The sequence below is a fragment of the Oryctolagus cuniculus genome, chromosome 5, assembly GCF_051225735.1.
Source record: "Oryctolagus cuniculus isolate XC-2025 breed Fujian yellow rabbit chromosome 5, ASM5122573v1, whole genome shotgun sequence".
Classification (NCBI taxonomy): Eukaryota; Metazoa; Chordata; class Mammalia; order Lagomorpha; family Leporidae; genus Oryctolagus; species Oryctolagus cuniculus.
The window spans coordinates 163,991,153-164,008,106 of NC_142871.1; the positions used below are offsets into that span (position 1 = coordinate 163,991,153).

Consider the following 16,954-nt stretch of genomic DNA (forward strand, 5'->3'; position numbering starts at 1 on the left):
GAGTCACCGCATGCATAAAATGCTGACTCACACTGTGTGCTAGCTGGAGACACTCTGGAATGGTCCTGCCAAAGTTCTCCCTGCTGTGTTTTTTCCTACTTTGTACTACAGATGTCAGGTGTTTCTTCTTTCCTTTAGCTTCTCTTTAGATATGTATTGCATATAAATACATCTGGTTAGGGTGGATGGGGGTTGGGGGATGGGCGTGGGGGAAGTAAACTTGGAATACAACAGAAGTCCCTGTGAAATTTGGGTGGCCGTACGCAATGGATTCTGAGAGCTACACTTTTTCAGGCTTTAACTGCCCTGAACTCTCTGTGCCTTAGACTGATCAAGTGCAAGCCAAGGTGTGCAGAGGCGGCCACTGCCCCAGGCTGTGGGCATCAAAGGTCAGAGGAGGAAGGAGAGTCTGAAGACAACGGTGGAGCACTTTTACAAGAAATACGTCCTCGCACGACTCTCCCAGTAGTGTCTGGGGGACCCAGAATCAACGAGTGGTTGCACAGAGTTAGACCCTGAATGCAAAGACACTCTGGGCACCTTAACCCATTTATTTCCCTTGTGTTTGCAGAAGAACGATACCAGATTAAAATATTCTGTAAACCACAAGGTCTAAAAGAGCTCTTTGAACATGTCGAAAAGGGGAATGCTTACCGCTGAGCAGGCACTGGGACACCCCTAGCAACGCGCCAGCCTTTCTTCTGTCTTAGCCCTACACTGAAGAGTAGTGTGTCTCACAAAAACAGACGTGTAGTTTCCAGGCAATACGGTAGCGTCTGTATTGTCTCTGTTGGTAGTCATCAATCTGTTTCTAATGTGTTCGTGGAAAACTATGTGAGCCATCTTGTCATTAAACTATTTTCGAAATCTCATGGAAGCCCGCCAAGAGTTTTGCAATTTAGCCAAGAAACTCTCCAGCTTTTGGGAGGGGGCAGCCCCAGTGTTAAAAGGCTATGTATCTGGCTGTATTTTTGGTTAGTTTTTTTTTTTTTTTTCTGGTTGTTGTTGTTCATCCTGGCTTATGTCTAAAGCAAAAAATTAAAAACATAAAAATAAAAAAATGAGCAAAAATAAAAAGTGACCTAGAAAATACGCAATCTAGAGAACGAAGCAGGTGTGCAAAGGTGGCGTGGCGTTATGACAGCACTTTGGTTCACAAGCCTGGCTGCTCGCTCCAGTCCCCTTGACCTTGGTACGCCAGAGACTTAAACACACAGCACGTGTCCAGCCGCATCCTTGGCGCCACAGGTGTAATCACGGAGACCATCTTTGCTTCCCGAAAAACAGTTCAACCTGCATCTGCTTCCCGCACGTTTCAAGTCCCGTACAGTTCCTTCCGGAGCACAGAGAGCCAGCGTCTGCCGGCAAGAAAGCCAACGGAGCGCGGTTTCGTCCTGCTTCTACAGGTGACAAACGCCCTGCATAAAGCAGACCCATCCTCTCCGTTTCATGGCGGACGCCGACGATGGCAGCTTCTGGGCCTGCAGAAAACCGCCTTCCCAAGGACGCGCCAACGCACGCATCCTCGAAGCTGCAGGCACCTGCCTTCCACAAGGCATCCACAGGGCTCCGTGCCGGGATGCGGCGCCTCGCTGGCCTCTTGGACAGACACCCGCGCCCTCCACTCCCAGCGCGGAAGCCAAGACCCTCAAGCGCCGCATCGCAGGTGCGGCCGGGCCCCCCCCCCCCTCCCGCGCGCTCTGTCCCCTGAGGTCCTGGTCACCGTCAGCCCTGGCTCTGCCGTGCAGGGGCAGGCGGCTCGCCCACGTACAGCCTTCCGGGGGACCAGGGCGGCTTCCAGAAGCCACCCTCCCCGGGAGCCGCCCGCCCTGCTTGCGCCTTCCCTCGCCCCCGAGCTTGGCTCGGCCCCGCCAGCGCACGAGGCCCTCGCAGGCGTGCCTGCTGCGTGTGCACGGGGCTCCCCGGAATAGGCCTGGCAGTGCAGGTTCCCGTGCGGCTGCAGGGCGCGAACTGGGTCCCTACACCCCAGGGACGCCCCCAGGGACGCCTCGGTCCCTCGCAATGACACCCCGGGGTGCACGGCCGTGAACCGGGTTTAGCAGCCGCCTTCCTGCCCGCCCTCTTCCCAACCCTGGCCGCACACCTCCCCTTCCTCGCAGTTCGAGCACACGCTAGAGCCCCGCACAGGCTCTCAGAGCAAACGCACCACGCCGCAGCGCTCTGCTCAGGGGCGCCCCTGGCGGGGGCCCGCATGGGATGGAGCACAGGGGCAGGACCCTCCCCCGGGACTGAAGGGTGCACATGCAAACAAGTACCGACACACCTCCAGGGCATCTCAGCGGAAACGAACAGGACACGCTCCAGAGGCCTAGTGGCGGTGCAAGATGGAGGCGGGATTGCTGCGCTGGTGCGTGGGTGCGCATGCGTATTTACGTGCGCATGCGTACTTGTGTGCGTGCGCATGCGTATGTGTGCGTGCGCATGCGTATTTGTGTGCGTGTGTGCGTCGCGTGGGTACTGGGCACTACCTGGAGGCCTGGGCCTTCCCCGCGTGTGTTGGTGAGTTTGCTCTGCCTCCCGACCATCTGCCAGGGCAAATCTCTGCCTGCGACCCTAACACACTTTATCAAGCACGTACTTGCAGGTGTGGTCTCACTTCCTTCGCCGCCGCCGCCTCCCTGGGGGACGGGGAAGGGCCGCGGCTGCTCACCTCCCGGGGCCGCGCAGGGCTCCGCGGCCGAGAGGGGAGACTTTCACGTTCTTTAGGACCCACGGGCGGGAGTGTGGGAGGAGCGGCCCAGGGCCGAGGTGCAGGGGTGGGAAACCTGCGCAGCGCGAGCCTCGGCTGCATCTCGCCCTCCCGGCCTTGTCCGACTTCTCTGGTGGCGGCGCCCGCGGGTGCTGGGGCTCCCTGGTCCTCAGTGCTCTTGGCCGGCCGAGCAGGCGCTGGGGCTCTGCAGAGGAGGTGGCAGGGGGTCAGCCCGGTTAAGCGTCCCTCGGGGATGCCCCAGCGGGCCGGGACGTGGGAACCCCCCTCTCTCGCTCTCTCTCTCTCTCTCTCCCCCCCCTCCGAGGAACCCCGTGTGCAGTTCCTGGGCGTCTGCTGCTCAAGCCGGGGCCAGCTCAGCCTCCCCGGAGGGCGCAGCATGAGCATCAGTCCAGCCCCCAGACTGGGCCTGCTGCATCGGACAACACGCACAGCTTCCATGTTTGCTGCGGGGAAAATATTTACCGAAGCTCGGGCAGCCGCTGGAAAGAGCGACCACGTGTAAGGCACAAACGTTCGTTATCTGCAGGATGGGGCTGGTTTCTGTTTGGGAGAGCAGGAAATCTCTCTCCCAAGCAGGAGACTAGAGCCCGGAAGCCGAACAATGGGCGGCCGAGAGCGGGCTGTGGCCTTGGCTCCTGGCGCCATCTGCTGGCCGCGCCTGCGAACTACGCGCCTGGGCTTCCCCGGGAACGAGGAAAACTCACCTGTCGCCCCCACGGCTTTCCGCGAAAGGGACGCGGAGAGAGGCCGTTTTTAGATTTCATTGGTGTGTTCCATTCTGACTGCGATGCACGTGAGAGAACAGAAAAACCACCGTGCACTTTTTGTCATCTGAAGCAACGGGGAAAAGAAGTTACCGGGGCGGGGTCCGGCGCTGTGGCAAAGCCGGCAATACCTGCATCCCCCATGGGCACCAGTTCGAGTCCCGGCTGCTCCACTTCCGGTCCAGCTCCCTGCCGCTGGCCGGGTCCCTGGTTTCTTGTGCAGAGTGTGGCTAGGGGGTGCGCATGGTACTCCCTGGAGGTCGCTTGCTGGCCTTTCTAGGTAAGTGTTGTTTTGATGGAACTGCCACGTTGGAAAGGCCACGTGGCAGGGAACCACGAGCGGCCTCCAGGGTGTGCGGTGTCTTTTTTTTTTTTTTAAGATTTATTTAATTTGAAAGAGTTACAGAGAGGACAGGCAGAGAGAGAGAGAAAGATCTCCCATCCACTGATTCACTCCCCAACTGGACCCAATGGCCAGGGCTGGGCCAGGTTGAAGCCAGAAGCTTCAATCACATCTCCCACATGGGTGCAGGGGCCCAAGCACTGGAGCCATCTTCCCTGCCTTCCCAGGTGCATTAGCAGGGAGCTGCATTGGAAGTGGAGCAGCCAGGACTCGAACCAGCAGCTGTACAGGTTTTACCCACTATGCCACAACACCAGCCCCATGTGCTGTGTCTCCACGTGCAAGTTCTAGGAACTGTTCCTTTTTTAACTCACCACGTGCTTTTTATTATTTTCAATATTCATTTATTCAAATAATTCAGGTGCAGCAACAGAAAGAGAGGGAGGGAGGGAGGGGGAGGGAGAGAGAGAGAGAGAACATGATAAAAAGAGAGGGAGGGAGGGAGCGAGCGAGCTTTGGTCTGCTGATTCACTCCCCAGATGGCCACAATGGGCAAGGCTGGGCCAGGAACTCCAGCTGGGTCTCCCGTGTGGGCAGCAGGGGCCCAAGTACTTGAACCATCATCTGTTGCCTCCCGAGGTGTGTGTTTGCAGGAAGCAGAGGTGGGGTTGAACCCATGTCTTTTGGCCTGGATGCGGGTCCAAGCAGCTACCTAACTTTGATGCCGCAGCCACCTCCCAGGGAAGGGGTTTTAGAAGGAGGAAATTATCAGTCACATCCTCACCCGTTCCCTTCACTTGCTGGCTGGAAGGCGATGCGATGACTGGATTGAGATGGCCGTTTTGGACCATGAGGCAGAAGCCATGTACCGAGAACAATGGAATCACAGAGTCAAGGAAATCCAGGTCCACAGTGGCCGCAGAGCTGCCCTGGTCTGCCCAGGTTCATGAGAGCGAGCGAGCGAGCGAGCAGGTGACAGACAGCTGTGTGAGGCGTCGCTTGGTTTCCTGTTACTTGCAACAGAACTGAATGTTCACTGGAAAGCCGTTGTGTGTTTCGTATGTGAAGTCCGAAGGTTAAAGGAGTGAATATTTCCCAGAGAGTAAGTCATGGGAAGGAAGGAGGATGGCTTCCCCGGCTCGTTACTGGAGACGCTGTCCCCTCGCTGGCCCTCGCAGTGAGCAAGGGCAGAAGGAAGCCCCTGAGGTTCACCTGGCGAAGGCTTTGAAAACAGTGCCCCAGAAAGCCGCCAGCAGCCACCCCCCGGGCCCAGGCTGCGGACGCCGGCCCCAGAGGCTGAGGCAGTCTGTCGAACGAAAAAATCAGGAGGGAAGCAGCGTGATTTTAATTGTGTGTCAAATCTGCCGAAAACTCGCTTTCCCCTCACCAGTCCCTTCTGAAGCTTTCCAAGCGCGAGAACACCATACAGTGCCGCTGTACTGAGCCTGGGCAGACTTCCGGCCAGGGCAGGGAAGGGGTTCCTGGGAGGACGCCGGTCCCCTGCCTGATGACTGGCAGACGAGGACTTGCCCGTGGGAACGCCCGGGCCCTGTTACCCAGAGCACTTGAGCCCACGCATGTATTTGCAACCTGCGGCACCTGGAGGTTAGTGAATTCGTAAGCTTAGCCAGGGTCAGGGGCAGGGTGGAGCAGCCCGGACCCGTGCAGTCTGCTTCCAGCCTGGGCTCTGCTGCTCGGCAGCTGTGTCACCTTGGGCAGTGACGGAACCTGTGAGGGTGCTTCCTTACTTACAGCGTGGGGGTCATCACGGTCCCTAGCTTCAGGGGTTGCTCTGAGGACCAAGTCTGAATGACGTAGGGTCTCAGGAGAGTGCTGGGCACGCCGTGAGTGCTGGCGATTACTGTTAGTGATGTCAGTACTCAGTCTCCGGCCGCAAGCTGGCGATTACTGTTAGTAGTATCAGTACCCAGTCTCCGGCCGTATGCTGGCGACCGTATGCTGGCGATTACTGTTAGTGATGTCGGTACCCAGTCTCCGGCCGCATGCTGGCGATTACTGTTAGTGATGTCGGTACCCAGTCTCCGGCCATATGCTGGCGATTACTGTTAGTAGTATCGGTACCCAGTCTCCGGCCGTATGCTGGCGATTACTGTTAGTGATGTCGGTACCCAGTCTCCGGCCGTATGTTGGCGATTACTGTTAGTGATGTCGGTACCCAGTCTCCGGCCGCATGCTGGCGATTACTGTTAGTGATGTCGGTACCCAGTCTCCGGCCGTATGCTGGCGATTACTGTTAGTAGTATCGGTACCCAGTCTCCGGCCGTATGCTGGCGATTACTGTTAGTGATGTCGGTACCCAGTCTCCGGCCGCATGCTGGCGATTACTGTTAGTAGTATCGGTACCCAGTCCCGGCCGCATGCTGGCGATTACTGTTAGTAGTATCGGTACCCAGTCTCCGGCCGCATGCTGGCGATTACTGTTAGTAGTATCGGTACCCAGTCTCCGGCCGTATGCTGGCCATTACTGTTAGTGATGTCGGTACCCAGTCTCCGGCCGTATGCTGGCGATTACTGTTAGTGGTGTCGGTACCCAGTCTCCGGCCGTATGCTGGCGATTACTGTTAGTGATGTCGGTACCCAGTCTCCGGCCGCATGCTGGCGACCGTATGCTGGCGATTACTGTTAGTGGTGTCGGTACCCAGTCTCCGGCCGTATGCTGGCGATTACTGTTAGTGGTGTCGGTACCCAGTCTCCGGCCGTATGCTGGCGACCGTATGCTGGCGATTACTGTTAGTGGTGTCGGTACCCAGTCTCCGGCTGTATGCTGGCGATTACTGTTAGTAGTATCGGTACCCAGTCTCCGGCCGTATGCTGGCGATTACTGTTAGTGATGTCGGTACCCAGTCTCCGGCCGTATGCTGGCGATTACTGTTAGTGATGTCGGTACCCAGTCTCTGGCCGTATGCTGGCGATTACTGTTAGTGGTGTCGGTACCCAGTCTCCAGCCGTATGCTGGCGATTACTGTTAGTGGTGTCGGTACCCAGTCTCCGGCCATATGCTGGCGATTACTGTTAGTGGTGTCGGTACCCAGTCTCCGGCCGCATGCTGGCGATTACTGTTAGTGGTGTCGGTACCCAGTCTCCGGCCGTATGCTGGCGATTACTGTTAGTAGTATTGGTACCCAGTCTCCGGCCGCATGCTGGCGATTACTGTTAGTGATGTCAGTACCCAGTCTCCGGCCGCATGCTGGCGATTACTGTTAGTGATGTCGGTACCCAGTCTCTGGCCGTATGCTGGTGATTACTGTTAGTAGTATCGGTACCCAGTCTCCGGCCGCATGCTGCCCGCTGTGGTGCCCACAGGCCACGTGTGGACACTGAGCACTTGACATGGAGCTGCTCCACATGGAGCTGTGCTGTAAAGTGTCAGATACGAGCTGGATTTTGAAGTCTTAGTATGAAAATAAGAATGTAGAATAGCTCCCTCCCCCCAGAAACTGTTTCTTTAGGAATACAAACTTCATATATTTCACAGTTACAACTTTAGGAACATGGGGATTCCTCCCACTGTACCTGCCCTCCCACCCACACTCCTATTCTTCTTCCTCCTCCCTCTCCTATTCCCATTCTATTTTTTTTTTACTAAGATCTATTTTTAATTAACTTTATATACATAGGATTAGCTCTAAGTTGTAAAGAGTTCAACAGTAGTATGAAAAAAACTTCCTCAACAGTTGAGACAAGGGCTGTTCAAAGTCATTGCTTCTCAAAGTGTCAATTTCACATTTCACCTCTGTGGATTGCCTTTTAGGCGCTCTGTTAGTTATCACAGGTCAGGGAGAACATGTGGTATTTGTCTTTCTGGGGCTGGCTTATTTCACTAAATATGATGTTTTCCAGCTTCATCCATTTTGTTGCAAATGAGAGGATTTTTGTTTACCACTATGTAGTTTTCCATTGGTGTACATATACCATAATTTCTTTATCCAGGCTTCAGTTTTTTTTTAGAAAACTTTAATTTAATAAATATAAATTTAGAAAGTACAACTTTTGAATTATAGTGGCTTTCCCCCCCATAAGCTCCCTCCCACACACAACCATCCCATCTTCCACTCCCTCTCCCATCCCAGTCTTCATTGATTCATTTTTAATTATCTTTATATACAGAAGACGAACCTAGTGTATACTAAGTAAAAATTTCAACAGATTGCACCCACACAAAGTATAAAGTACTGTTTGAAAACTAGTTTTACAGTTAATTCGCATAGTACAACACCTTAAGGACAGAGATCCTACATAGGGAGTAAGTGCACAGAGACTCTTGTTGTTGATTTAACAATTGACACTCTTATTTATGACGTCAGTAATCACCCAAGACTCTTGTCATGAGCTGCCAAGGCTATGGAAGCCTCTTGAGTTCACAAACTCTGATCATATTTAGACAAGGCCATAGTCAAAGTGGAAGTTCTCTCCTCCCTTCAGAGAAAGGTACCTCTTTTTTTGATGGCCCATTCTTCCCACTTGATCTCACAGAGATCTTTCATTTAGGTTTTTGTTGTTTTTTTTTTTTTTTTTTTTTTTTTTTTTTTTGCCACAGTGTCTTGGCTTTCCATGCCTGAGAAACTCTCATGGGCTTTTTAGCCAGATCTGAAATGCCTTAAGGGCTGATTCTGAGGCCAGAGTGCTGTTTAGGGCATTTGCCATTCTGAGTCTGCTGGGTATCCTGCTTCCCATGTTGGATTGTTCTCTCCTTTTTAATTCTATCAATTATTATTAGCAGACACCGGTCTTATTTATGTGATCCCTTTGACACTTAATCTTATCTTTATGATCCGTTATGAACTTAAACTGATCACTTTAATTAGTAAGATGGCATCGATACATGCCAACTTAGTGCGATTTGGAGTCCCATGGCATGTTTCTAGCTCTACCATTAGGGGTAAGTCCAAGTAAGTGTGTGCCAAACTGTACATCTCCTCCCTCTCTTATTCACACTCTTATTTTTAACAGGGATCATTTTTTTCAGTTAAATTTAAACACCTAAGAATAATTGTGCATTAATTAAAGAGTTCAACCAATGGTATTAAGTAGAAAAAGAAAATACTAAAAAGAATAAAATTGTAAGCTGTTTCCAGGCTTCAGTTGACAGGCATTTTGGTTGATTCCATATCTTAGCTATTGTGAACTGAGCTGCAATAAACATGTGGGTACAGATAACTCTTTCATATGCTGATTGCATTTCCCTTGGGTAAATTCCTAGGAGTGGGATGACTGGGTCATATGGTAGGTCTGTATTCAGATTTCTGAGGTATCTCCATACTGTCTTCCACAGTGGCTGTACCAGTTTACATTCCCACCAACAGTGGATTAGGGGACCTTTTTCCCTGCATCTTTGCCAGCATTTGTTATTTGTCGATTTCTGTATGAAAGTCATTCTAACTGGGGTGAGGTGATCCTGAGCATTTTTTCATGTGTCTGTTGGCCATTTGGATTTCCTCTCTTGAAAAATGCCCATTTAAGTCCTTTGCTCATTTCTTAACTGGGTTGTTTGTTTTGTTGTTGAATTTCTTGATCTGTTTATATATTCTGGTAATTAATCCTTTCTCAATAGTTGCATAGTTCACAGATAATTTCTCCCATTCTGTCCATTGCCTCTTCACTTTGTTGAGTGTTTGTTTTGTGGTACAGAAGCTTTTCAGGTTGATATAATCACATTTGTTAATTGTGGCTATGATTGCCTGTGCCTCTGGGGTCTTTTCCAAGAAGTCTTTGTGGCTATGCCAATGTCTTGCAGGTTTTCCCCAATGTTATCTAATAATTTGATGGAATCAGATCATAGATTTAAGTCTGTAATCCATTTTGAGTGGATTTTTGTGTAAGGTGTAAGGCGTAAGGCAGGGGTCTTGCTTCATACTTCTGCACACAGAGATCCAATTTTCCCAGCGCTGTTGGTTGAGGAGACTGTCCTTGCTCCAGGGGTTGATTATAGCTCCTTTGTCAAAGATAGGTTGGCTGTAGATGCATGGATTGATTTCTGGCTTTTCTATTCTGTCCATTTGTCTGTCTGTCTGTTTTTACGAGTACCAGGCTGTTTTGATTATAACTGCCCTGTAGTATGTCTTGAAATCTGGTATTGTGATGCATCCAGCTTTGTTTTTGTTGTATAAGATTGCTTTAGCTATTTGGAGGTTTCCTATATTTTCATATGAATTTCAGCATTGTTTTTTCTATATCTGAGAAGAATGCCTTGGTATTTTGATTGGTATCACTTTAAATCTCTTAGTTGCTTTTTGTAGTATGGACACTTGGATGATATTGAATTTTCCAATCCATTGAACATGGATGATTTTTCCATTTTTCTGTATATTCTATTTCTTTCTTTATTGTTTTGTAATTCTCATCATAGAGATCTTTGACATCATTGGTTAAATTTATGCCAAGGTATTTGATATTTTTTTGCAGCTATTGTGAATGGGATTGATCTTAGAAGTTCTTCCTCAGCCATGGCATTGTCTGTGTATACAAAGGCTGTTGATTTTGTGTATTGGTTTTATATCCTGCTATTGTACCAAACTCTTCTATGAGTTCCAGTAGTCTCTTAGTGGAGTCTTTTGGATCCCCTAAGTAAAGAATCTTGTCATCTGCAAATAGGGATAGTTTGACTTCCTCCTTCCCAAATTGTATCCCTTTGATTTCTTTTTCTTGCCTAATGGCTCTGGCTAAAACTACCAGGACTTTATTGAATAGCAATGGTGAGAGTGGGCATCCTTGTCTGGTTCCACATCTCAGTGAGAATGCTTTCAGCTTTTCCAACCATTCAGTAGGATGCTGGCCATGGATTTGTCATAAATTACTTTGCTTGTGTTGAGGAATGTTCCTTCTATACCCAATTTACTTAGAGTTTTCGTCATGGAGGGGTGTTGTATTTTATCAAATGCTTTTGGCCGGCGCCGTGGCTCACTAGGCTAATCCTCCACCTTGCGGCGCTGGCACACCGGGTTCTGGTCCCGGTCGGGGCGCCGGATTCTGTCCCGGTTGCCCCTCTTCCAGGCCAGCTCTCTGCTGTGGCCAGGGAGTGCAGTGGAGGATGGGCCAAGTGCTTGGGCCCTGCACCCCATGGGAGACCAGGAGAAGTACCTGGCTCCTGCTGTTGGATCAGCGCGGTGCGCCGGCCGCGGCAGCCATTGGAGGGTGAACAAACGGCAAAGGATGACCTTTCTCTCTGTCTCTCTCTCTCTCACTGTCCACTCTGCCTGTCAAAAAAAAAAAAATCAAATGTTTTCTCTATCTATTGCGATAATGATATGGTTTTTGTTCTTTTGTTTGTTAATTTGATGTATCACATTGATTGATTTGTGAATGTTGACCCATCCCTGCATACCAGGGACAAATCCCACTTATTCCACGTGAATGATCTTCCTGATGTATTATTGGATTTGGCTGGTATTTTGTTAAGGATTTTTGTGTCATCATAAAATTTTCATCAGGGAAATTGGTCTGTATTCTCTTTCTCTGTTGCATCTTTTTAAGGTTAGGAAGTAAGGTGATGCTGGCTTCATAGAATTTGTGAGGGTTCCCTCCCTTTCAATTGTTTTGAATAGTTTAAGAGGAACTGGAGTTAGTTCTTTACATGTATGCTAGAATTCAGCAGTAAAGCCATCCAGTCCTAGGCTTTTCTTTCTTGGGAGGGTCTTTATTACTGATTCAACTTCCATCTTGGTAATGGGCCTGTTTAGGTTCTCTATGTCTTCATGGCGCAATTTAGGTAGGTCGTGTGTGTCCAGGAATCTGTCCTTTTCTTCTAGGTTTCCTGGTTTGTTGCCATACAGCTCTTTGTAGTAATTTCAGATGATTCTTTTTACTTCTGTGGTGTCTCATGCTACATTTCTTTTTTCATCTCTAATTTATTAATTTGGGTTTTCTCTCCCCTTTTTTTGATTAGTTGGGCCAATGGTGTGGCAATTTTGTTTATTTTTTCAAAAACCAGCTCTTTTTTTTGCTGATCTTTTATATTATTTTTTTGGATTCAGTTTTATTTCTCCTCTAAATTTAATTATTTCTTTCTTCTATTAGTTTTGGGTTTGGTTTGCTGTTTTTCTGGGTCCTTGAGATGTGCTGATAGCTCATTTATTTGGTACCTTTCCAATTTCTTCATGTAGGTACCAATTGCTATAAACTTTCCTCTTAACACTGCTTTTGCTGAATCCCATATGTTTTGATATGTTGTATTGTCGTCTTCATTTTTTCCCTAACGTTTTTAATTTCTCTTTTGATTTCTTGAATGACCCACTGTTTATTCAGGAGCATATTCATGTGTTTGCATATGTTCTAGAGATTCCTGAGTTGCTGGTTTCCAGCTTCATTCCATTGTGGTCAGAGAAGATCCATGGTATGATTAAGACTTACTTTATGGCCTAGCATATGATCAATCCTAGAGAAAGTTCCATGCATTGGTGAGAAGAATATGTGTTTTTGACCATAGGATGGAAAGTTCTGCAGATATCCATTAGATCCGTTTGGTCTATAGTGTCGATTAACTTTGTTGTTTCCTTGCTTATTTTCTGTCTGGTTGATCTGTCCATTGCTGAAAGTGGGGTATTGAAGTCCCCCATAACTACTGTATTGGAGTCTATGCCTCCCTTTAAATCTATTAACCTTTTTTAAAAATATCCAGGTGACCTGTAATTAGGTGCATATACATGTATAATAGTTATATCTTCCTGTTGAATTGATCCCTTAATCATTACTTAGTGCCCTTCTTTGTCTCTTAACAGTTTTTTTGTTAAAGTCTATTTTGTCTGATATTAGGATGGCTATACCAGCTCTTTTTTGGTTTCTGCTAGCATGGAATCTTTTCCCATCCTTTCACTTTTAGTCTTTGAGTATCTTTGTTGTTGAGATGTGTTTCTTGTAGGCAGCAAATAAATGGGTTTTGTTTTTTAATCCATTCAGCCAGTCTGTGTCTTTTAACTGGAGAGCTGTGGCCATTTACATTCAAGGTGACTATTGATAAGTAATGACTTTGCCCTGCCATCTTTCCATAAATACTCCCTATTTTTTACTTTGGATTTCCTTTGTACTTTTACTGGAAGATTTTCTTCCTTTACCTTCTTTCTTAGTGATAACCATGTTTCTGTGTGCAGCACATCCTTAAGCATCTTTTGCAAGGATGGATAGGTGGTAACAAATCCTTTCAATTTCTGTTTGTTATGGAAGGTCTTTATTTTTCACCTTCATTCATAAATGATAGATTTGCAGGGTACAGTATTCTGGGTTGACAGTTTTTTTTTCTCTTAAGACTTGGAATATATCTCGCCATTCTCTCCTAACCTGAAAGGTTTCTGATGAAAAGTCAGCTGTGAGTCTAATTGGAGATCCTCTGAATGTAATGTAGCGTTTCTCTCATGCACACTTTAGAATCTTTTCTTTATATTTTATTGTGGAGAGTTGATTACAATGTGTAATGGCAGAATGTAGAAAATCTTGCTAAGCATTTTTTAAAAATGCTGATTATGTGTCATAATATTTTGGATAACTAAGTTAGGTAAATATATTTTTATTATTTTTAAAGAACATAATAATTGTATATATTTATGGGGTACAGTGTGATTTCAGTCCATGTATACATTGTATGATGATCAGGTCAGGGTAATTGGTGTATCCCTCATTTCAAACATTTATCATTTTTTCATGTGTTAGAAATATTTAAGATCCTCCATGGTAGATATGTTGAAGTACATAATGGCTCTCAGCAATAGTTACTCTACTGTGCTATAATTAAAATATATTGTTGAATTAATTTCAACTGTTTTCTTTTTCTCTTTCTAAAAATGTGGCTCCTAGAAACTTTCAGATTTTATCTAGGGCTTGCATATTAGATGGCTTTTAGGTAGGCGCTGGTGTAGGCTGGCAGGTCTGGCAGGGAGGTAAAGTGAGCCGTGAAATCCTGGTCCACTTTGTCAGCGTCTGTGGTTATGAGTGGATCCAACAAGGGAGGTGCTGTGGGCATGGAGACCATTCAGTTCCACAGGTGGTGACGGGTCCAGGGCGCTCATTTCAGGGAGCAGTGCTCAGCCATGTGGTTCAGAGGATAGGCTGGGGATCTGGTGGCTCAGACGGTGAGGGTTGGGGGCAGGGCAGGTGTCATCACCCCCAAGAACCAACGACGGGCAGTTGTCGGGGATCTCGACCCAGGAGGCGGGAGTTTTGAGGTAGGAAATCTTCCCAGGAGCACTGCTGGTGCCCACAGGGTTCAGTTCCACAGTTAGCCGTGGAGAACCCGCTCTGTGCCAGACACTGCTGTGGCTCCGCTGTGTCCCCCGGAGTTCACGTGAAGGCAGCAGTGCTGAGAGGTGACTGGGTCCACGGGAGGATGGATGCTGTCGTCCTGGAGGCGGGTCCGTTACCACGGGAGCAGGTTGCTGAGAAGAGGCTGCACTTGGCCCTCTCCCCTCTTCCCCGTCCTCCCCCACCCTTTTTCCTTCCGGTGTGGGATGACACGACGTAAAGGCTCTCCACAGAGTTGGGGCCCTCAGTCCTCCAGAACTCCAAGAAGCAGACCTTGGCTCCTCACAGATTGCTCAGGCTCAGGTACTCTGTTACTGCAGCATGAAGCACACCAGGTCGCCTTGGTCAAAGCACGGCACCTTCCTAGGAGGTGGGGCAGGCAGAAAGGCCCACGGACCGGGGAGCAGGCGGTGGCCAGGTGCTGTCATCGGAGGCAGTGGGAGCTCACAGTAGGCAAAGTGAGCCATTCATGTGGGTGACAGACGGTTTCCCAGGGAGAGCTTCATCTCTACTGAGACCTGGGGAAAGTACCCGGGCAACATGGGAGAAGCCCGTGAGGCAAGGGAGCCGCATGGAGGCTGGGAGAGCGCTGCCCATCCGGCTCAGGGTTGCTGCTGCCTAGAGTGCAAGGCTGGGATGATGGGAGCTGGAGAGGCCGGAGCGCCGAACGGCTGGCGGCACCGATGGATGAGGGCAGCCGTGAAGACTGAGCAGTGACCCGACCAGATTTATACTTTAGGAAGTTCCCTTGATTGCATCATGGGGTTCTGGTTCCACATAAGATGGATCAGATGCGCTGTTCCCGTGCCACCCACTGAAGTCTTCCGTCAGCCCTGGGCGGGGTGCATGGAGTGGCTGAGGGAGGACTCTGGGAAGTACGTGCAGCAGGTGTGTTGGGGGAGAAGACTAGACTGTACGTCCTGCTGAGCCAGTAGTGAGCTGTCGTGTTTCCCCTCCTTTAGTGTTTCCTGGATTCAGCCTGGGCCAAGACCTGGAAGGGGGCATTGGCAGAGAGAAAAATCCAGGAGAAGCCTTCTGGTTCAGGGTTGAGGAGTGGAAGAGGTCTCCTGATGCCAAGAAAGAGTAGGGAACATTTCCAGTGTCCCCTTTCTCCTCTTCCTCTTGGATGCCAGTCCCCAAGCAGTTCTGAGGTGGCGGTAGGGACGGTGGCGTAATGGGCACTCACAGGAATGTAAAATCATGAGGCAGGAGTGGAGGCCGTGGTGCAGTGGGCTGCACCACTGCTCGGGATGCCCCGTCCCATGTCAGAGTGCTGGTGTGAGTCGCAGCTGCTCCGCTTGCGATCCGGTGACCTGCTAACGCACCTGGGAAGCAGTGGAGGCTGGCCCATGCGGGAGACTGAGTGGAGTTGCTGCTCCTGGCTGCATTCCGGACCAGCAGCAGGTGGAAGAGCTCTGTCTGATTTTCAAGTAAGTAAATCTTTGAAAAAGTTCCGAGGGAGGGAAACTTCCCTTCCAGTTGAAGGAGCTGTGATCTAAGAGGCTAGGCTGAACTCTGTTACTTTAAAAACATTTTTTTTTCTTGTTTGATAGTAGACAGGGCTCAAATACAACAAGTGTGTAGCAGAGTGAGGTAGTTAAAGTCCTAGCTTTCTTGCTGAAGACTGAGAAAGGGAGCCCCAGGGGACCCGAAAATACTGGTGAAATTGTGGAGAAGGAGGAGCTCAGAAAATCAGCCTCATAAAACCGTTTATGAACCCCTGGGTTCACCCCTCCCCAAGCTGCACATGTGTGACTCTCACTATAAATGGAGCATCAAAGACTATAAGAACAGAACTATGAAATAAACCATAAACCCAGGCCTGCAGCTGGTGGCTTGCGTGTGCAACACAGTTGAGTAGCACAAACGCTTTGAAAACAGAACTGATATTGAAGCCCCGTGGGTAGGGGATGGCATGGTGGCACCGCGGGTTAGACCACTGCGATGCTGGCATCCCGTATCAGAGCACAGGTAGCTTCCCATCCAGCTGCTGCTAATGTGTCTGGGAAGGCAGTGGACGTTGACTCAGATACTTGGGGCCCTGCCACCTGCATGGGAAACCCAGAGGGAGTTCAGGCTCCTGGCTGCAGCCTGGCCCAGCCTCAGCTGTTGCAGACACCTGGGAAGTGAACCAGCAGATGGAGGATACCTCTCTTGTCCTTCCCTCTTGCTCTCTATCATTCAAATAAGTAAATGCATCTTTTTTAAAAGAGAAAATATCAACAATTCCTAGAGTTTAAATAAGAAATAGAGTCTAAAAATATAATATCCAAGAAACCATTTGAAATTAGTTGGCACACAAAGAACCAGGAAAATCTTAACTTGTGCAGTTAAAAAGAAAAAGAAAAACCGGGGCACCGGATTCTGTCCCGGTTGCCCCTCTTCCAGGCCAGCCCTCTGCTGTGGCCAGGGAGTGCAGTGGAGGATGGCCCAGGTGCTTGGGCCCTGCACCCCATGGGAGACCAGGAAAAGCACCTGGCTCCTGGCTCCTGCCATCGGATCAGCGCGGTGTGCCGGCCGCAGCGCGCCAGCCGCGGCGGCCATTGGAGGGTGAATCAACGGCAAAAGGAAGACCTTTCTCTCTGTCTCTCTCTCTCACTGTCCACTCTGCCTGTCAAAAAATAAAAAAAATAAAAAAAAATAAATAAATAAAAAAAATATTTAAAAAAAAAAAAAAAAAAAAAGAAAAAGAAAAACCAAAAATAGAAACTCAGAGCAAACACCAGAGCCAGGGTGTCCCAGATGCTGAAATTACCTGACCAGGGCTCAGGGCAGTATAAACAAGCCCCGAGAAGTCATGGCGATTCCTCTCGAAGTCACTGGAAAGACAGGAAGTCCCAGCAAAGCAGCCGAGGGCAGTGAGTGGAA

General features: G+C 49.2%; 1 long non-coding RNA gene across 3 annotated transcripts in view; it reads left to right on the forward strand.

Moving 5' to 3' along the window:
* The first annotated feature begins 2,365 nt into the window (after positions 1-2,365).
* The window catches only part of LOC149126843 (uncharacterized), a 70,907-nt gene continuing 56,318 nt past the window's right edge, over positions 2,366-16,954 (forward strand). For 2 of the 3 annotated variants that reach the window (XR_016234833.1, XR_016234832.1), the window contains exons 1-2: positions 2,366-2,520; positions 3,036-3,229. This is a non-coding gene — a long non-coding RNA (uncharacterized LOC149126843). Of the gene's footprint in view, positions 2,606-3,035; positions 3,230-16,954 lie in introns of all 3 variants that reach the window. The other variant, XR_016234834.1, reaches the window with a different exon arrangement.